Genomic DNA, 22166 nt, shown 5'->3' on the forward strand with positions numbered 1-22166 from the left:
CACGTAGATCTCCTTGGGAGAGGAAATAGACTAGATTTCATGGGTGAATCGGGATGGGAGCATGAAGGGACCAGGAGGGTTGTGGTAGCTAAAGGGAGGAAATGCTGATCAATGAGGCAGTGCACAGAGGTGGGACTAAGTTCAGATGAACCATGTAATTTAGGACGAGTAGAGAAAATTAGGGGAACAGATGGTAATAAAAGAGTAACAAAGACCAAACTATTAAAGTTTTACTGACTGAATTTTGCATAATCTTCAAACATCAATAAAGCCATAGGGAAAAAAAGGAGGGTCAGGTGAAGAGGGGGAGGGAAGATGGTGTTGAGGGATGGAATGTGGGATTGTGGTAGATGGAACAGGTCTGGGGATCCTCATGGGAGAATCCAGAGGACACCAGAGCAGTTTCACACAGGAGCGCCACCATGCCCTTGGCAACTTAGACAGTCATTTTAGACTGTCTAAGCCTTCTGTTGCAGGCTCTCCACAATGGGGTGGGCAGGAGCAGGGACAATGTTCACGTGTGTTTCCGTGATCATGTAGCCCGGGTTTTTGTAATCCTTTCCGTGTTGGTTGTCTACCCGTAGGTTTTGTCATAATGCAGCAGGGTACAAGCCTATTGGATAATGTCACAGCTGTGGACAATCAAAACGTTTGTGCTTTGATACATGATTTCCCAGGATGTAGACTTGACTGTCCTAGAATTGCTATGTAGACATATCCAGCAGTATGCTATTTATTTAATTTTTTTAAAAGGTAGACAACTAACCCCAGCTACTCTAGAGACTGAGTTTCCAGGAAGGTGTATAGAGTCCAGGGATTCAAAGATAGCTTGGGCAACACCAGCAAGGCCTTTGTCTTGCATGTTTATCAGATGGATAATCAAAAAAAGATGAGAGATCCTACTTCAACAAGGGACTGAAGTAAAAAAAAATTAATCTAAAAAACCAAACCAAAACAAAAAACAAAAATCCAAACGTAGGTATTTGAGAAATTACCTGTTTCATTAATATTATCCACCTTAATGAGTTGTGGATAGACAATGTGATATTATGTTCATTCTTTTCAGTAGGGGCTGTATGAGGTCAGGCATTTTAAGTTTTTCCTGTATTTGAAAAGTTGTGCTTAAGACTCATATACAGTCTGCACCTGTATCTGTAGGCACTTTGCCTGTGGATTCCGCCAATTGTGAATAAAAATATTTAAAAAATGTTTACCCACATTAAGTGTATTAACTTTTCCCCTTGTCGTTTTTTTTTAAATGATATAGTGTAACACTTATTTACAGAGCACATGAGTTCTGTAGGCATCATAAGGAATCCAGAGGTGATTTAATGTGTGGGGGGCAGGTGTGTAGGTCATACACAAATGTTACCCTATTTTATTGAGACAAGCATCCTAGGATTTGAATCTTTGGGGTGGTGTCAGGACAAATCCCCACAGACAATGAGAGACAACTTTGTAATCCCATTAAGTCCCAAAATTTACTGTTATTTTGTTTAAATCCTTGTTTTTTATAGCTCTGTGGTTAAGGAATTGTAGGTTTCTTTTAAAATAGGTTTTAAAGTTCTTAGCGTATATTTGGGTTATATAGTTAGGTAATTGCATGCCCCAAATTATTCTATTTTAAGGCAATTTTTTTTTGTCATCGTGTGAATTTGTGTCTGTAGTGTTGACATGGTTGTTTCATGTTCTTCTGGTTAGTGTGTATTCATTATGTCTTTCCCAATTCCTTGTCTATGAATTTTTCTGTGTCAGGAAAAAAAGAATCTAATTCCCCCCAAACAAACAAACAAACAAACAAATAAACAAACATAAAACCTGGGCCTTCCTTCCATTTCTGTTTGTGGAATAATTTGAGGGGTATTGGCATTAATTTTCTTTGCAAGTCTGGTTGAATTCTGTGCTAAAACCAACTGGTCCTGGGTCTTTTAGGCTTGGAGACTTTCAGTTGTTGTTTATATTTGATTAGAGGGATAAATATGTTTATATTATGTATCTGATCTTGATTTAACTTGGGTAGGTGGTACATATCAAGGAATCGATCCATTTTATAAATGAAAAATTCAATTTCCTGGAGTATAGAAAATTTTAAAGTGTGCCTTGTAACTCTCTGGATTTTCTCAGTGTCTGTGGTATGTACTCCTCTTCATCTCTAAATTATTTTTTTAGTTGTGTAGTCTCTCTGTGACTTTTAGTTAATTTGGCTAAGAGTTTGTCCATCTCACTGAAGTTCTCAAAGATCGGACTGTTCATTTTATCGATTCTCTGTATCTTGTTTAAGTTTTGTTTCTATTTACCTAACCTCACTCCTGAGTCTGATTATTTGTTTTGGTGGTTTTCTTCTTGTTCTAGAGCTTTTAGGTGTGCCGTAAAGTTGCTAATATGAGATCTCTCACTTTTTAATGCAGGCACTTAGTGCTCTGAACTTGCCTCTTAGAACTATCTTCATGCGTTTGAGCATATTGTGTTTTAATTATCACTCAGTTCCAGAAATCTTTCCTTATGTCTGTCTTGACCTACATTTCATTCAGGTCGAGTGTGAGTTGTCCATTTTTCATGAGTTTGTAAGCTTTCTGCTGTTTCTGTTGAGTCCGGCTTACACCGTGGTGGTCATGTAGGGCATATGGTGTTGTTTTTGTATAGGTCGAGACTTGCTTTTACCCAAGTATATGGTCAGTTTTGGAGAAATTTCCATGCTGGTGCTGAGAGGTATATTATTTGAGGTTTAATGAAGTCACCCACTCTTACTGTGTGAAGGTGGATATGTGGTTTATGTCCTAGGAGCATTTCTTTTTTTTTATTATTATTATTAACTTGAGTATTTCTTATATACATTTCGAATGTTATTCCCTTTCCCGGTTTCCAGGCAAACATCCCCCTAATCCCTCTCCCTCCCCTTCTTTATGGGTGTTCCCTTCCCCACCCTCCCCCCATTGCCGCCCTCCCCCCAACAGTCTAGTTCACTGGGGGTTCAGTCTTAGCAGGACCCAGGGCTTCCCCTTCCACTGGTGCTCTTACTAGGATATTCATTGCTACCTATGAGGTCAGAGTCCAGGGTCAGTCCATGTATAGTCTTTAGGTAGTGGCTTAGTCCCTGGAAGCTCTGGTTGCTTGGCATTGTTGTACCTATGGGGTCTCGAGCCCCTTCAAGCTCTTCCAGTTATTTCTCTGATTCCTTCAACAGGGGTCCTATTCTCAGTTCAGTGGTTTGCTGCTGGCATTCGCCTCTGTCTTTGCTGTATTCTGGCTGTGTCTCTCAGGAGCGATCTACATCCGGCTCCTGTCAGTCTGCACTTCTTTGCTTCATCCATCTTGTCTAATTGGGTGGCTGTATATGTATGGGCCACATGTGGGGCAGGCTCTGAATGGGTGTTCCTTCTGTCTCTGTTTTAATCTTTGCCTCTCCCTTCCCTGCCAAGGGTATTCTTGTTCCCCTTTTAAAGAAGGAGTGAAGCATTCACATTTTGATCATCCGTCTTGAGTTTCATTTGTTCTATGCATCTAGGGTAATTCAAGCATTTGGGCTAATAGCCACTTATCAATGAGTGCATACCATGTGTGTTTTTCTGTGATTGGGTTACCTCACTCAGGATGATATTTTCCAGTCTAGGAGCATTTCTTTAATGGACTTTGGTGCCATGGTGTTTGGAGCACCAGTGTTTAGAATTACAATATTATCCTAGTAGATTTTTTCCTCTGAGGAGTATGCAGTGTCCTTCCCTATCTCTTCTGATTTGTTCTAGTTTAAGTCAATTTTGTCAGACATTAAAATTGGATACATTTACTTGTTTCTTGGGTCCATTTGCTTGGAATATCTTTGCTACCCCTTTACCCTGAGGTGATGTCTATCTCTTATGGTAAGGTGTATTTCTTTCCTGTGTGTTTTGTACTTTTATGAATTATATTATTATTATTATTATTATTATTATTATTATTATATTTAACATTTTCTTTGATTGAAGTATCCATTTCTTTTATATTGTCTTCATTTCTTGAGAAACTTTCTCCCCCGTCTTGTAGTCTGTTGTTGAGGTTTCCCTTTGATGGCTCTTTTTTTTTTTTTTTTTTGACTTCTAAATTTTTTTTTCCAATGTTAGCTCATGTGTGTTTTCTTTACTGGCTCTATTTATACTTTAATATATTGAGCTGTTTTCACTACTCTGTTTGATTTTTACAGATCTCATTTAGTGACGCGTTCATGTCTCCTTTAAGGTCTCTGAACATATTCATAACAGCTTTGAGGTTCTTGTCCTGTATTTCTGCTGTCTTACCTTTAACTGTATCTATGATAGTAGGGTTACCAGGTTCTCCTGAAGACATAGAGTTTTGGCTGCCACTGATTGTGTTTTCCCCCTGGTGCTGAGGCATCTGGTGTTGGGATAATTGTGATTCTAGGTGTTGCTATCTAACTTTGTCTTTATTGGGTATATTGTTCCTTGACTTCTCTTGCCCTCTCTGGATCATAGGAGAGTGTGGTGGCTGTGAGTTGCCTGGTAGGGAGTGCTTATGCAGGTTGGGGGGTGTCAGAGATGGATGGAAGGAAAGGTGTGGAGGGAGAGCAAAGGGCAACCTGTTCATACATAGAGGTAGGTCCACAGGGAATCGGAAATGTGGTAAGAAGAAGGGATCAGTATGGGCAAGAATTATCTGGTGATGTGGATGTGACAGGGCTGAGAGGATCCTGAGCGAACCAACACTTTGAGTGTCCAATGAAAGAAGCCAAGGTGGGAACAGAGGAGTCTGTAAGAAGATTGTTACCTAGCTGAGGTTGAGAGTGGAGAGATCATCATGGAGGTCAGGAAGCAGAGCGTGATTCAGTTCATCTACCTAAGTCCCTATCAGGTGTGGCCACTGGGAGTCTTAGCCTAGGTATCACAGGCTGATATGAAGGAATGATGACTGGCTAGACTGGGGGGGGGGGGCTGAGAGGATTCACAGGAAGGAGAAAATCTGGGTACACTAGTACAAAGTTTTTCAGGGTTCCCTGGGAATGGAGGTAGGGTAGGAGGATAGGCCCCTGTAAACAGCCTGCCACAGGGCTGGGGATAAGACTGAGAGGTAGTATTGGAGGACAAGAAGGACAGTGGGCATCGCCTTCCTGAGTTCAGGTCTGATGTGACTATTGAGGATCTCAGGTAGAAAGTGCTTCTAGGTATTAGTGTCTTACCCAATAGCACAGGAATGGGCTAGCAGTGTGTGTGTGTGTGTGTGTGTGTGTGTGTGTGTGTGTGTGTGTGTGTGTGTGTGTGTGTTGGGGACAGTGGGAGGGACACTAAGAGGATCCACTGGAAGGCAGAAAGCTAGGTCTACTGTGTGGTAAGGAGAGAATGAGGGTTGAGTGGAAGTTCAGGGCCCCCTTAAAGTGGATGTAAGACTGGGAAAACTGAAATGGACTACATAAAGGAGAGCTTACCTGATTCTCAGTCAGTTGTGGCCCACCACTCTGTTCCCAGGTAGAGAGTTTTCTTAGGGTTTTACTGCTGTGAGCAGACACCATGACCAAGGCAACTCTTATAAGGACATTTAATTGGGGCTGGCTTACAGGTTTAGAGGTTCAGTTCATTATCTTCAAGACAGGAACATGACAATATCCAGGCATAGGACAGGAGGAGCTGAGAGTTCTACAGCTTCATCTGAAGGCTGCTAGCAGAATACTGGCTTCCAGGCAGGTAGGATGAGGGTCTTAACGTCCATACTCACAGTGACTACCTACTCCAACAAGGCCACACCTTCTAGTAGTGCCACTCCTTGGCCAGAGCATATATATACCATTACAAGAGTGTTGCTAAGTATAGTTGGATGAGAGAAGAGAGCTGGGTCAGCTGCAAAGTTTGCTGGAGCCCACAGAGTGGAATATATATTCATATTCCACTACAGGGCCACATAGCATTTTCAGTTTCCATGATGATTTTACTTAGGCAGTTGAGCTGCTCGTTCGTTAATTGATATAAAAACATTTTTCTTATACTATCAACATTTTTTTTAACTTGTGATTCTCTGCTATCTAGTTTCTCATTAAACATTAAAAACTATGCTTAATGAAGAAGAACTAAGACACTTTTGATAGGGTCTAATCTGGGTTGCTAAAACTAAGCAGCCTAAAGTAATGACTCGAGGTAAGGAGACATTTGTTCTTCTCTGATGTAGCAGAGCAGAGGTAGGCAAACCAGTGTGAGGAGGTAGATGCATTTGGTCCAGGACAGTGTTCAAGAACTAGGCCATCTTGTTTCTATCTTAGTTTAAGGTGTTACCCTCATTTGTATGGGCAAACTTACCTCAACCATCCTACGTCTTCATTGAAAACTTAAGGAGAGAGGTGATGTTTCAAGTTACAATCATTTCTGCTCCTTCTTTCACTACTAAACTTAATCTTATGATACCTGATCTGAATGGGAGAAGCCTGTGAAATACAGACACTGTTCTCGGCCTATCACACAGGAAACTCAAGATTTCTATTTTGAAATACAGAAGGGAAATACCATGTTACACAGTACTTAGTAGTCATTTCTAAAAGGCATAGGCGCGTTCTTAAGGACTGAGTCTTTTGAAGAATGAGATGTACAATCACCAGAGGCAAAGGAAAGAATTTGAGTAAGGTAGGTAGCTTTGGGTAATATTTTTACTATAAAACAACCTACTGAAGTTTTTATTGCTAAAGCTATTTGAAACCTGAAGACGTATGTGAGTCTGTTTACAGGTTAAGTGGGGAGTGTGGATATGCATACACGAGGCTTTCTGGCTTGTGGGAAGAAAATATCAGTTTTTAAAAAGCAAGTGATTTTACATGCTCTCTTTGGTGCTTAAAACGAACAATCTTATTGTAATTCCCCTCTGTTTCTGTTCTGGGCCCTGCTTTCACCTGTTTCTGACCTGTTCAAATCCTAAGAACTTAGAAGGCAGCCCTCCCACCCCCGCCAAGTCCTGCTCATTTCTAAATAAAGGCAGCGTGATGATTCCAACAGTTGAAACTTCAAGCTCAGTAAGCAGCCACTGTGCAGCAGAATCTACAGTTAACCCAGTTTATTACTGTACGTAAAAGAGCCATGATCAAGCCTACAGTGAAGTTGGAAAGGTTTTCCCTTAGGACTAACGGATAAAAAGGAGAACATGGACCAAAAACAGAAACATTAGTCAACAACATGAACTTTCCCCTCCCTTCCTCCCTCCTTCCCTCCCTCCCTCCTACCCTCCTTCCTTGTTTCCCTCCCTCTATCCCTTCCTCTGTCCTTTTCTTCCTCTCCCTCTTTCTCTTTTTACACTAGTGATTCCCATACTTTATTGACTCTTGCCATAGGTTTTGGAAAGGTCCAAGGCTTATCTGGTAAACAAGTGTACAACTTTGATAGACTATATTGTAGTCTTGTACTAGACTCTCTGGACTCTTAGGATTAATGGCTTCTGTATTTCCTTTGTATTCTTACTGGATAAACATCTATATGCCCACATACTGTTACATTGGAGTCTTTATACCAATAAAATGCCTGATTAAAAGACATTTCCTGGTTTGTATTAACTTATTACATTATATTATTAGAGTTTGGGTTTCTATGATACTATTTTCTCGGATGAGACTGAGGGCTGGAGGAATGGGCATCTCATGTTTATATCACGTGCTTCCTGCTCATGATTAGAAAATCTTATATTTCGTCGCCCTGATTTATCTTCATAATGACCAATATATTTTTTTATAGGAAGGTGGTGGAGGGCAAATGCTCACATCAGAAATCCCAAGCAGGCATTGCAAGTAGCCTGAGCCTGAGCCCTCTGATCTCTCTTGACTTCCTTCCTGTCTCTGAAACACATCCCACATAATTACGGCAGCAGACAGACACTCAGCAGCGCACAGACAGAGATGGATAACTTGATTACGTTTTATAATTTTCTTGACTTGACAAGTGTTGGCAAAGGCAATGCATTAGTCTCACAGTCTAGGGCATCAAATGTCAGAGCGATAATGGGGTTTGGGATGGTGTGGTTTCCTTTGGTGACAGGTTGCCACATGCTGTTCCGTGCCTTCCGACTGTGCTTGGAAGAGTTAAGAGAAAGTTGCAAGGAGGTGAGAAGTGTATGAATCAGTTTCTGGGTATCCCGAGGCTCTGAAGAAAATGACTTGAAACCTTTCCAGCTCTCAGCTTTTCCTTTCAATCAGTTCCCAGCTGGGGTGCAACAGAAGGCGGATGATAGGAGAAGGAAGGAAGGGAGCAATAAAGGGCAGCCTCTCCATAAGAGAGGAGAAAAGTTTTCCAGAGGGAAGGGAGTGGAAGAGGAAAAAGGGAACAGAGCTTTCTCAGAGTGGGAAGATTACGACAAGACCTCTCGAAGTTCTATTGATTGATTGATTGATTGGATTTTAAAATTTACATTTCAAATGCTATCCCCTTTCCCGGTTTTCTGTCCATAAAACCCTTAGCTGGGACTGCTGTTAAGGAGTTGGAGCAGGTAAAGCACAGGCTGGTGGGAAAGGGCTCCTTTACAGGCTGCATATTTGTGCTAGATTATCTGTCGGTTTGGGCTAATTGGAAACTGACCCGGGGAGTTGAAAATAAAGAAATAGGAACATCTGGATAGGGTTTTTTTTTTTGTTTGTTTGTTTGCTTTTGTTTTTGGTGTGTGTGCTCTTCGCACATGCATGCATGTGTGTGCGTGCGTGTGTGTGTGTGTGTGTGTGTGTGTGTGTGTGCGTGTGTATGTGAACTTGATGAAGTAGAGCCATCAAGAGGAAAACCTGGTTGAGAATATTTCTTTGATCAAATTGGCTTATAAGCAAGTCTATGGAGCTTAAATTTTTATATAATCGTATATATACGATTAATGATTGAAGTAGGAGCAGCCACTCCTGGGAAGGAGATCATGGGTTGTACAAAACCTGAGTAAGCTAGTGGGAGCAAGACAGTAAGCAGCCTGCCTCCATGGTTTCTGCTTCAGTTCCTGCCTTGTGTTCCAGCCCAGCCTTCCCTTCATGATGGGTTGTGACATGGAAATGTATCTTCTCAAATTGCTTGTGGCTATAGTGTTTTATCGTAGCAATGGGAAGCAAAGTAGGACAGAGAGCAACTTGGTGGGCTTGCTGGGAAAACTTGTGTGATTTCCCCATAAAGAAAATCAGACAGCAATCTAGACACTAACAGAGGTTCCCCGGTCTTAACTTGGTTAAAAACTAACAACACAGGCTAATTTCCTTGAGTTCTTGGTATTATGTATAATTTTTGGCTTATGGCTTCACAGATGAAGGCCACATTGCACAGACTAGCTTTAATATATTTTGAAGGGAGAAGACTAGAAGGCTTCCCAGAAACTAAGGCTTTGCTGGACACATATTGAAACTGATGACGCATGTTTGAAACAAGGCCAAACAAGGAACTTGTGAGAGTATAGACAAGCCATTTGCATTCTGGTCATTTTTTGTGGCTTATGAGCAAAAGCAGATTGAGCAGATATGAATTCTTTTCCATAGAAATTTTTGAAAAATAGGTTCCATATTAAAGCTAAAGTAAAGATACTAATAACAATAACCACCACCACCACATCATCTAACTAAAAGAAACCTAACAATCGTTAAAGAGATATTTGGAGGTTGTCTTTTCAGTGGGCTACTAATGGATGTGAGTTTTTTTATTTTGTTTTGTTTTGAGATAGGGTTTCCTTTGTGTAATAGCCCTGGCTGTCCTGGAACTTGCTCTGTAGACCAGGCTGGCCTTGAATCCTTTTCTGTACTACACAGGCATTCACACAGACATGACATGACATACATACATACATACATACATAAATGCACATAAATTAAAAGTGAATCTTTTCTGCTTTGTGAGACATGTTCTCATGTGTAGGTCTGGATGGACTGGAACTAGGTACACTAGGGTGGTCCGCTCCATGAGAAGGAGTCTATACCCAGCACTGCTAGGGTAAACAGGAACCAGAAACTGGATAGCCCAGAGATCTCAGGTAAAACCAAACACTATTGGTCTAAAAGAAAAATAATGTATCAATAAAATGACTCCTAATGAGATTCTGCTGTACTCCTGGATCAGTGTGTTATCCAGTCATCATCAGACAGCCTTCCTCTGTAACTTCAATTTTTCCAAAACCTATTTTTAATGGTAGTTCTTAAGTGCTTTAACTTCCCTGGTAACCCACCACCCACCAGAGGTAGTGGAAAAGGAAGGATATGGGGGAAATGGACCTATTTAGAAATGGTTCTTTGGAGGCACTCCTGTCTGTGTTGTCTGGAAATCAGCCATTAGATTCACAGGAGTCAGCAGCGGCAGCTTGATCCACATGCAAGCACTTCACAGCTACACCAGCAGTCTAGGTAGGTAGAGTCGGGAGAGCAAACAGGAATCAGCAGTGATAGCACTACCTAGCAGAGACAGTCAGGCCTCAGCCTAGGCACAAGTCAGCAGGAAGGACCAGCCAGAATGCCAGGAGAAGTTCTTGGCTGTGCCTCTCTCAGAAAAGTGAAGATCAATAAAGACATGGGACCAACAAGCATTGTACTGCTAGGTATACCAGCAAGCCAAGCTCAGCCTCCATCACAGTCCTTCAAGTCCTGTTTATACACCCCAAACATCACATGTCCTCCACGGGTCTTGCCTCAGTATGTGTCTTGCCTCTGTATGTGTGTCTGTCTCAGCTGATATCATTCTGCCCATCCCCCCAGGTACTCAGAAGAGGCAAGAAGCCAGACCAGACTACCAGAAGGATTTTCGTGGTTTCTCTCTATGAAGTCCAGACAAATGGAGCTCAACTATGCAGTGTAAAGCAGACCAATGCATGCATGCTGTCATCTGAGAATCCTTCTTCACGTGTCCTTTCACGTGCTTACTTTAGCAGAACATCCTTTCACTCAATGTCTGCCTTAGTCTTCCACCCGTGTCCACTTCAGGAAAACACTCCTTCACGTGTGTGCCCCAGCAAAACACCAGCCAACACAACTGACTTTCCAAAGAACCCTTAAGTTTCCACTTCATTCCTCCAGCAGCATATGGGAACAAATGTAGAGACCCACAGACAGACATTATGTGGAGAGAGAGTCTAGATGAGAGGTCTCCATCAAATCCCTCGGAGCTCAGGGAATCCTATAGACCTTTTTAAAGAGCCACAGGAAAACATGGCCCTCTGGCTCAACTAAACAAAGTACATGTGTGCTCAAGGCGCAAGCACAGGAGCTACATGACTCTCCAGCAGGCCCTCTGCATACGTACCACAGCGTTTAGACTAGTGTTTCTATGAGACTCTTGACTGGGAGGGTGAGTAGGTCTACGGTTCTTGTGCCTGCTTTTGTGACTCTTCACCTTCTTTTCGGTTGCCATATCCAACCTCGATATGATAGTTTTTGCTTCATCTCACTAAATTTTATTTCGTAATGTTTAGTTGTTTTCTCTTCAAAGCCTGTCCTTTTCTAACAAGAGACAGAAACGGAGTGTGTCTGGAGGGGAGGGGAGGTGGGAAGGAATTGGGAGAGGAAGAGAGAGGGGAAACTATAATCAGAATCTATCATATGAGAAAGGAATCTATTTTCAATAAAAGAAAAATAAAGGAAAGCATGGAATATTTGTATTTCTCTGACTTAATTTGTGCAATATGATTATATTTATTTATATTTTCCTGAAAATGACACTCTTTCATTCTTTGTGGCAGAAAATACTGTACTGTATATATATATATATATATATATATATATATATATATATATATATGGCAAAATTTTCTCTTCTTTTTCGGTAGACATAGATTGATCCTGTAACTTAGCTACTGTGGATAGTGCTGCAATAAACACGGATGTGTAAATGTCTCCAGGGTAAATTGACTTGGAATCTTTTGTGTAAGAACCAGAAGTGGTAGAGCTGGGTCCTAGAGTAAGTGTGGTCTCAGTTTTCTGAGAAGCCTCCATGCTGGATTGCCTCATCTCTACATCTGTGCCAGGATTCGTTGTTAGCTGTTTTTTGAATGACTGTTATTTAGACTAGAGTGAGGCGGGATATCAAGGCAGTTAGTTCTAGTTTTCATTTTGAGCACTATCTGTTGTACACAGTAGAGGAAGGGTTCTTGTCAACGGGTAAAGAAAATACTCATTTTAGCAAGAGAATACTATACGGCCATAAAAGGCAACGCTTATCAATTACAACATTAGAGATGGAAGTCATTTCTTTAAGTGAAGCAAAAGCAAGACATGGAAACAAAACTAAAACCTTTTTTTAAAAAGTTAATCCCTAAAATTCAATGCGATAGTATTGCAGAAGAATAAGGAGGAATGCAAAGAAAAGATACTAGGGAGGACATGAGGAAGGGGAACTTAAGGAAGTTCTGCAACGGGCATCTGCATGAGAGAGCACAGTGTGGAGAAAGCATTTCTGTTTCTTCTTCAGCACAGAGTGGTGACTTTCCCTTAGAACATCCAGTGACACATGCCAAAATGACAAGATGACGAGACTCCCAACACAAGGGACCATTGCTTAATGAGATGGGGATTCTTGTCACCCTAGCTTGAAGACTACACTGTGTACGCGTACACTGGACCACCACTGTGTACCCACCCCATAAAAGTGTACACTTAGATGAACACTAACTGTGCTTCAAGGGTGAAAAAAAATAATTATTTCCTTAAAAGTGGAGTGTATGTGTTCTAATCTCGAAGCACAAAGGCACTTGTAATAATTTTCAGTCTCGTTTCACAACTCTGAGGAATTAGAAATGGAGGAAATTGGAAAAGTTACATTGTGTTTTGAAAGCCAACACTTTTTTTTCTTCTGAAGATTTTATCTTATGTCAGGTAATTCTTTTGGTATTAAGGGGAAAAAAATGAAACATTGTCCCTGTTGATTTCCATATTTCTAGATTTTTATCTTTCCCTGCTTTTCATCCTTATTGACCCGCAGAAAGATTTTCTAGTGCTTTAAGCTTAAGATTTGCAAATATGATAGAAGGATAGAGATAATCTATGCAAATCCCACCCGACCCAGTGGTGATGGATACATTTCACCCTGCGTGAAGATATAAATCATTTTTAGTAAGACCGATGCTGGGGGATTTCTTTTCACAGCATCGAGTCCAATTTTGCACATTACTTTTCTATATAATTGTATATTGAAATATGTTTTTGAGTATAATAGGACTTAAAAGCATTTCTTAGTTTCACACAGAACTTTCCTTAACCTTGAATCCTCTCCTCTTCTTTGGAAGCTCCATTTACCTATCCCATTACACAGACAATTCTCTTGTGTTTTCTTTAAACTGAGGTTGAATTTTGACTCTATAAAATATCCCAAATTAATGACTATAGGAGAACAAAGCTTAGAGAGGTTTCACATCTAAACGACATGATTGAGCAGAGTGGCTGATGATAGCGTACACCTCAACGCACTTTCGGGGAAGAAATAAATCGCAGTACTTGGAATATTTCAATACCACAAACCATAACGAGCCACTGGGGTGGGGAAGAAGCAATGGTCACAATGAAAACATTTATTATGCACGGATCAGTTCTCTTACACTGTATCAGGACGATGTACTACACAACAGGGGACTGGCGGGAAACGGACTTTTATAGTCCTTTTCTGAAACTTGAGAGTAAATCAGAAGTTAAATGTGCTGTTCTTGTAGAGAAAAGTTCTCCTAATTCTTATAACACAGCCCTTGAGGCCGGACTCTTTAAAACCAACCGACAGAGACCTTTTCTTGGAATCCTAATGACTTCCTGAAGAGTCAGGTATATTCTCAGGTCCCTGGAGGCTGCTTCAGCAATGAAGGCAAGGTTCACTGGGGATAACTTTCCGTTATGTCTGTTTAGAAAGAAAACAATGACTGTGATAGATTTATTCTAAGTAGAAACTGCCACTTATGAAAATCCAGTGGGTTTTCCTACTCCACCATTTGTTTGAACCCTCTGTGGACAGCTGGACAGTCGTGTTGCCAGTTTGCTTGTTTGGGTTCCTAATGGCAGTCTGTCTTTGTTTCTTTGTTTCTTTCTTTCTCTGTTTCTTTCTTTCTTTCTTTCTTTCTTTCTTTCTTTCTTTCTTTCTTTCTTTCAAAATTTATTTATTATATATGAGTACACTGTTGCTGTCTTCAGACACACCAGAAGAGGGCATCGGATCCTATTACAGATGGTTGTGAGCCATCTTGTGGTTGCTGGGATTTGAACTCAGGACTTCTGGAAGAGCAGCCAGTGCTCTTAACCTCTGAGCCATCTCTCCAGTCCCATCCTAATGATAATCTTAAATGCAGCATCCACCTGGGACTTTTCTACTCTAGCCCCACTTGCAGGAATCTTTGCTTAAAACCCACAGGATTTCCTCTCCTTACCTTTTTTTTTTTTATAATACTTAGAATGTGTTGCCTCACATCATGGGTATTTATTCTGGATGATAGTGTATTTATTCTCTTGCCTTCGCTTTTTGAGACAGGGTCTTGCCATAGGGCCCAGGTTGGCCTTAAACTAGAGCCTCCCTAATGGTGGATACAGGTACCTGCTATTATTTCTGTTGGGTAGCATCGTGGATAATCAACCCCCTCTTATTTTGTCCCTTACTTCTCCTCTCTCACATTCTCTTTCAAGCTGTAAGGGTACAAATGGAACCTTCAGGAAACAAGGAAGCATCCCAGACAAGAGGCAGAGATCCTTTCCCGGTTTCTCAGATGAAGTCATCTAGAGGCTGTAGTGAAATTTCATGTTTAGTGAAAAAAGCAGAGTATTTGATTTGGGAGCAATTGTACATTTGCACCACTAGAAAACATTTCTTCTGGGAGACCAGTGAGGAACAAGGTGGGAAAGGAGAGAAAGGAAGAGAATGGAGAAGGGGCATTGCTGTCCCTGGAAACAGAAAGGGAAGAACTTATAGTGGGATTTGCTGTCATCTCAAGGAAAGTTTCTGGTGAGAAGCTGGGCAGAAGGAAAGTAACTTTTTCTGTTAGTCTCGATTAGCTGTAAGTAGCTGTCAGTGTGGAGTGTCATACATCCCCCACCATCTTAACACAGACGGGAGGCAGAGATTCTTTTCAGGCTTTAAGTGCCGCATAGACCAGAGGCTGGATCTGTTTACTACTTGCATAGAGCCCAGTGGTTCTCAACCCGTGGGTTGTGACCCCTTGAGGGTCACATATCAGATACATTATGATTCACAACAGTAGCAAAATTACAGTTATGAAGTAGCAATGAAATAACTTTCTGGCTTGAGGTCACCACAACCTGAGGAACTTTATTAAAGGGTGGATGTGTTAGGAAGGTTGAGGACCATTGGACTAGAGGCTGAGAGGAGATAACGGACGATTCAGGAGAGGACAGAGAGCAGAGGAAATCATGTATTAACTCCTCAATCCCTGTCCAGGTGACTTGCCATTACTGTAACTCTTCAGAACTTAGACACAAATTCAGAGAAAAGCCCGGTCAGACAAAACACTTCAAGTCAATTTGCCCCTACTCTCCCATTTGAATGGAGAGAGAGACATTTCTTTTAACTTTAGTCAAACTGAGAGGAACACCTTGGGCCTTTACTTGACAGTTTGCAGGCTAAGCTTCATTTCTTCTCAAGGCTGTGCACAAATGACCACCAACGTATGGTGTATGAGAGTCTTTTCTAGGGACTCCACACATTTTAACTGACCAATCTTCATCTAGGAGAAGGTTCTTTCTTTGGGTGACCCCTTATTTTAAAACAGATGGGGAAAATGGTGGCAGACATGATTATGTCGCTGGTATAAATAAGAACTGACAACGGCGAGAGTCAAGTCCAGACTGTTCGCTGCTGGAAGTCTCTCTCCTATTGACAATTATTTTTTTATTGAAAAGTTGTTTTCATATAATATATTCTGATCACCTTTCCCCTTTCTTCTGACTCCTCCCAGAACTTCCCACCTATCTACTCATCCCAACTCCACATTCTTTCTCTTAAAACAAACAAACAAAAAACAGATCATAAACAAACAGAAAAAAAAACAAAGAAACTCAAACATAAACCTACAAACCAAAACATACAAGTGAAAGGTCAAAAAGATAAAAGTCTACAAAAACGTCATTGCATTTGTTTTGTGTTGGCCAGCTACTTCTGGGAATGGGGCGTGTCCTGGGTTGTGGTTAATATGCCCAGCGGGACTCCTTTGGAGAATACTAATCTTTCTGTTATATCAGGTACCAGTTGCAGATAACTTCTTTGTTAGGGATGGGAACCAGTGTCCACTCCCCACTTCAGCACTGTCTGGCCCGAGCAGGCCCTGTGCATGATGTCACAGGGTCTGAATTGCTATGTGCATCAGCCCTGCTGTGACCCCTAGGCACTGCTTCCTTGGAGTCATCCATCATCTCTGCCTCTTCGGCCTGTCTCCCTGAGCCCAGAGGGTGACTTCTTCTACTTCGTGGCAGTTCTCTGAAAGGCTGTGTGAATCTGTTTGCTTTGCCTGGATTCCATGCCATACTAATTTTGCTATGTGTGTATCAGCACAAGTCCCCGTTAGCTTCAGAAACAGTCCAATCAGCCAATGTATACTTAATGAATATATAAAAGCTGAAATAAAGATACAAACATAGGAAACCTGAAAGAATGCTGAAGCCTATGAGAAAGCATTTTCCTGATTTCTTTATCTTGAGTCGACTCCGCATGGATGCTGTGTCACAGTTGGGAGCAGAATTTAAACTCGTTAATTACACAGCAAATAACATTTTTACCACATTTTTCAATCAGTGAAAATCCGTGCTGTACGCTATTGTGAATATACACATATGCTAGCATTAGATTTGACTAAGGGCTGTAGGTGCCAGGAACCAAAGTCACGCATGTTTAGTAAACATGATAAATATTTTTCATACAACCTTCTGATGTCCTCACACCCTTACCTGCTTGTTTGTTTACATGGCTTTCATTTTTTGGTTAATTCAGATATTTGAGGAACCACAGTAATTAAGCCATTAAAACAGTTCGCTGAATTGTTCCAAGCTGCTTGTGGTGAGATAGGATGGTGAATCATCTGTCATTCCCTCAGGCAATCAAATCAAATAATTAGCTTAGCCTGTCAAGGTGCAAAGCCTGAAATAATTAGGACTTCGGTCAACCTTGATTGAAAGGACGTGTTCAACGCTGCTGACTGGAGTCAGCTGTTCTTCATCTCCTCAGAGATGAAGACGTTGGGATTGTGGCGTGAGAATTGAGATGTGAGGTAGAAGTTTGTATATTACAGATATTATAGATATCTATAGATATTATAGATATAGATATCTATATATTATTGATATTACTGGTATAGATTATAGATATTAAATAGAAGATGTATGGCTAAGAGCATCAGGAGACTTCCTTCCTTGAGTCTCTTAAAGAAGAGTGAAGGGTGAGGCTAGGGTTATCCTGAGCTAGTATCTTATTATATTAACTATATTATAGTTCCCTAGTTACTGTGTTTGGACTTGCGCAGTTGGATTTCTCCATCTGCTCTATCTTACTTGAAAGGACAAATGTGGTGGCCCAGGGAATGGCACTATTAGAAGGTGTGGCAGTGTTGGATAGGGGTAGCCTTGTTGGAGGATGTACGTCACTTTGGGGTGGACTTTGAGACTCCAATGCACAAACTCCAACCAGTGCAGAAGAAAGTCTCCTTCTGGCTGCCTTCAGATCACGATATAGACCTCTCAGCCTCTTCTCCAGCGCCATGTCTGCTCGGATGTTTCCATACTTTCTGTCATGATGATAATAGACTGAACCTCTAAACTGTAAGCAAGCCCCGATTAAGTGTTTGCCTTTACACGGGTTGCCTTGGACATGGTGGCCCTTCACAGCAATAAGACCCAAACTAAGACAATGTTTAAGTTTTGCTACAAATGGTGACACATGCTATGCCTGTAGTCCCAGCTTGAGGGACACTTAACACAGGAGGATTATGAGTTTCAGGCCAGCCTGGGTAACCTAAAAATACATAAGTAAATAAAAAGGAACAAGCCCCAAAAAACACAGGCAGAAATTTGTAAAACAGGCATGATCAACCACCATATATTATTAGTACTCTGCTATCAAAAATTTACAGGAGAATACATTTGGTGAAGTTACTGAGAAAAAGGAACCCTCACATACTGCTGGTCAAATAAAAATTAGTGTAGTCATTGTGGAAAGAAAACCACAGAATTTCCTCAAAGAATTAAAAGTACAACTTCCATACGACCCAGCAATTCTACTTCTGGATATATGTGTGTGTGTATATATATATATATATATATATGTATATATATATATATATATATATACACATACATGTATATGTATATGTACATATATATGTATATGTATATATATGTGTATACATATATTATATAAGTGTATATATTCAATATATATTGAAAATAAAATCAATTTGCTGATGAGCTATTTGCATTACCATGTTTATTGTAAGATTGTTCACAGTTTGCAAATTATGAAATTGCCTGATTGTCTAAAGATTGAAAAATAGATGAAATTGCTTTGTGTATGCATGTACATGACATATATTCATTGTTAAATATACTTATATCTCAAATGGAATACCATTCTCAAATGGAGTATCTATCATTCAGCAATAATAATGAAATCTTGTCATTTTTGACAACACAAATGGGTCTGTAGAAAATTATGCTAAATGAAATAAGCCAGACATTAATAGTATATATTCAACATGTGGGATCTGAAACAATTGACATGATAGAGTTGAGTGGTGTTTCCAAGCACCAGGATGTAGGGAGGGCTGGGAAGCCTTTGGTTCAAAGGTATCTAATTTCAGTTAGATAGAAAAGATTGGTTCAAATATTAATTGTACATTATAGTGACTGTTCTAGTTTTACTGATGTTGCTATGGTAAACTGGATCTTGGAAGAGCTGGGAGAGGGAGAAAGTGTGACCCAAATATGAAATGGAAAAAATTTTTTCAATAAAGAAGGCAAGAAAAAGACCTACTTAGGGGAGGTTTATTTCATTATATGATTTCAGTTTACAGTTCATCATTGTATGGAAGTCAAGACAGAGATCACAAACAGCTTAGCACATCTTTTCTATAGTAAAGAGCAGAAAGAAATGAATATACACATGCCTACTTGCTTGCTTGCTTGTACTCAGCTCAGTTTCTTTACTATTATATTGGTGAAGCTCCTGCCTAGAGGATGGTCCTTCTTGTAGTGGACTGGGTCTTTCTACATTAATAAACTTAATTGAGATAATCACACGCACATGTCTACCACAACCTGTACAACTTGGTCCTTGAATTCTAGCTAGGACCTGTTAGGAAATGAAGAAAAGACAGGGACAGGCATGTAAATATAAAAGAACTGGGTCATGGATGGGCTGTGTGCACTCCTTGGGGTCCACATCTACTATCTACCAACCCAGAACTTGAGTGTGTTTATTATTTACAGCATAGGGGGAGGGGTTAGCTAGTCTTGGTACGAGGTATCTGTAGACTGCAGTCTTGGGGTGTGTGCAGCCACAAGGAGGCAGCTGCAGCTGCTATTTTTGCACACATTGATCATTTATTCCTAAACACTCATACTTGGGCCAGGGGAAGGTCTTGCCAAGTCTGAGCCTGACCTATATGGGGAAAGACTTTGCCAATTTCCCATGGATTTGAGGCCTTTGTCCTTGTCACGGCAGTTGTCGTCCTTGAGGTCAACAATACGTATTCACTCAGGACTCCACTCAACTCAGGGCTTCTTCTGCTCCGTACCAAGCCAACAAGGTGTAGCCATGATGAGATTTTTTTCCCAGGTGATTCTGGGTTGTGTCAAGTTGACAGTTGAAGCTGACCTCCACAGTTATAGTATCTAGTTATAATACATGAAAAATAGATTTCAAATAATGTTGCCATCAAATGATAATGTTATTGGGCAATAGATATGTTAATTAGCTTAATGTAGTTATGTAGGTAATGGGTGTATTAATTATCTTGATTCTGCCATGTATGTCCTGTCATAGACAACACACAAATACAACTTTGTGAGTTAACATAACAATACAGATTGTGTCTGTAAAAATGGTTTGCTTTGTTTTGCTTTTTGAGATGAGTTTTCTCTCTGTAGTTTACACTTCCCTGGACTTCATGGCAATCTCTCTGCCTTGGTCACCTGAGTGCTGTGGTGACAGCATAAGCTTCCCTGGCCAGCTATAACATTTTCATTTCCCATATTTTTCTATTCAAAAATAGTTTTTAGACATACGGCATTGGCCATCAATGATCTTGCCAGACATCCAGATTCTTGGGCTGTTGCTGGATTCATTAAATTGAAGACAGCATTTTATTTAAGCTTGGAGGTTAACTGCCAGCTAGAACTCTTGCCTAATATGTAAAAGGCCTTGAGTTTGATCAAATAAAACCAACCAACCAACCAACCAACCAAGACCTTTGACTGATTGAAAATTCAGGAACTATTCAGTTCTTTGTTTCTCCTTCCCACAGAATACCATAGGTAGTCTTGGAAGTGTTTCTTATTTAAGGACAGCAGAGGTAAATGCTAGCAGTCCATTTCTGGAATTTCTTTGTCTGCACTTTCCCTCTAATTTCGTGATTTTTCTTTTTAAATTATCTAAAAGAATTGCTTTCCGGGAACTTCGGGAGGCCGAAGCGTCGGAGAGCACTGAGAAGAAGCTGAAGCTGCACACAGAGACTCTGAATATTGTGTTTGTGACCTACTTCAGAATATTGAAGAAGGCCCAGAAGTCACCTCTTCTGCCAGCGGTTCTAGAGGGTCTCGCCAAGTTTGCACATCTTATAAATGTGGAGTTTTTTTGATGATTTATTAGTGGTTCTTCATACCCTCATTGAGTCTGGTGATCTAAGTTATCAAGAAAGTCTTCACTGCGTTCAGACTGCTTTTCATATTCTTTCTGGACAAGGTGATGTTTTAAATATTGACCCGATGAAGTTCTATACACATCTCTACAAGACCCTCTTCACATTGCATGTAGGTGCTACCAACGACGGCATTGAGATTGTGCTCCACTGCCTTGATGTCATGCTAACCAAGCGCAGAAAGCAGGTTTCTCATCAGCGAGCTCTTGCCTTCATCAAACGCCTTTGTACGCTTGCTCTGCAGGTTCTTCCAAATTCAAGCATCGGCCTTTTAGCAATGACCAGGATATTGATGCACACTTTTCCCAGAACAGATCTCTTGCTTGACAATGAGTCTCAGGGTAGCGGGGTGTTTCTCCCTGAGCTGGAGGAGCCGGAGTACTGTAATGCACAGAACACCGCGCTGTGGGAGCTACACGCACTTCGGAGACATTACCATCCCATTGTGCGAAGATTTGCAGCACATCTGCTTGCTGGGGCACCATCTGAGGGGTCGGAGGCCCTCAAGCCTGAGCTGAGCCGAAGATCTGCACTTGAACTTTTTGAGGCTTACAGCATGGCAGAAATGACATTCAACCCACCTGTTGAATCTTTCAACTCCAAAAAGAAGGATAAATTTTTACAAGGAGACGCATTTTTGAATGAAGATTTAAATCAACTAATCAAAAGATACTGTGATGAAGCTGCTCCTGAGAGACCACTGGATTTCACCAAGTGTTTGAAAACATCATCACGGTAGTACAGAGTCAGTGGACTGTCTTATATGTTTGTATGTGCATATACAGAAACACATACAGATATGTGAGGGCCTGTTTCTTTTTGTACACGGAAGACTTCCTGAGACTGATTATATGAGAACTGAAGCAGAGCCACCGAAGACACTGCTTCTTGGCTTGCTTTTCATGCCTTGCTCAGCTTACTTTTTATACAGTCCACATCAACTTTCCAGGAATGGCACTGCCTGTCAGCTACGAATTCTGTAAATGCCCTACAGACACACCACCGCCTAGTCTAATGGAGGCAGCTTCATTGAGATTTCCTCCTCTCAGGTGACTCCAGTGTATGTTAAGTCAACAAAACCTAAACAAGACAGTTATTAAATTCTCTTTATAAGTAAATAAATACTGTTATTGCACCATCTATGAAAGCAAAAAAAAAAAAAAAAAGAATTGCTTTCTGGGCTGGAGAGATGGCTCAATGGTTAAGGGCAGTGAGTGCTCTTCCAGAGGGTCTGGGTTCAATTCCTTGCACAACATGGCACCTACAACTGTCTACTCCAGTTCTGGGACATCTGAAGTTTCACCAATGCGCATGAAACATAAAATTCAATAAATTATATATGTAAAAAAGAAAGACAGTTTTAAAGAATTGTTTTCTAT

The 22166-nt window shown here is 40.7% G+C and overlaps 1 pseudogene; it reads left to right on the forward strand.

The window, feature by feature from the left end:
- Nucleotides 1-21738, forward strand: part of Noc3l-ps2 (NOC3-like DNA replication regulator, pseudogene 2) — a 31325-nt pseudogene extending 9587 nt beyond the window's left edge.
- The last annotated feature ends 428 nt before the right edge of the window (nt 21739-22166 follow it).

This window comes from Rattus norvegicus, chromosome 9 (genome assembly GCF_036323735.1).
Source record: "Rattus norvegicus strain BN/NHsdMcwi chromosome 9, GRCr8, whole genome shotgun sequence".
Taxonomy (NCBI): domain Eukaryota; kingdom Metazoa; phylum Chordata; class Mammalia; order Rodentia; family Muridae; genus Rattus; species Rattus norvegicus.